This window comes from Salvelinus fontinalis, unplaced genomic scaffold (genome assembly GCF_029448725.1).
Source record: "Salvelinus fontinalis isolate EN_2023a unplaced genomic scaffold, ASM2944872v1 scaffold_0031, whole genome shotgun sequence".
NCBI classification, from domain to species: domain Eukaryota; kingdom Metazoa; phylum Chordata; class Actinopteri; order Salmoniformes; family Salmonidae; genus Salvelinus; species Salvelinus fontinalis.
Window position 1 is genome coordinate 269,708 of NW_026600240.1, and position 293 is coordinate 270,000.

At 38.2% G+C, this 293-nt stretch overlaps 1 protein-coding gene across 2 annotated transcripts in view; it reads right to left on the reverse strand.

Annotated features, from left to right (window-relative positions):
• orc2 (origin recognition complex, subunit 2) overlaps positions 1 to 293 on the reverse strand; it is a 42,913-nt gene continuing 42,620 nt past the window's right edge. For both annotated transcript variants that reach the window (XM_055910803.1, XM_055910802.1), the window contains one exon: positions 1 to 293. This exon is cut by the window's right edge and continues 370 nt beyond it. The gene's annotated coding sequence lies outside the window, so the exon portion shown is untranslated.

The window sequence follows — 293 nt, forward strand, 5'->3', positions numbered from 1 at the left end:
TGCAAAACCTTTTTTTATTTTTATTTACTGAATGTGAAGAGTTGACAATACAGACAACAGATTTTCAATAAGACTATAAACAAAAGTCATCAAAAACACAAATGTGTACATCCTCTGCACTGAAAAGGTCAAAGGTCAAAGCAACACAGTGGACTTTGTCCTAAAGAGCAGATGACGCTACCTACAGTGTTTTTTAACCTCCGGTAATTAGTGAACACCAACGTGATCAGGGCCCGTATTCTTAAAGCGTCTCAGAGTGCTGATCTAGGATCAGGTCGTCCCTGTAATCATTA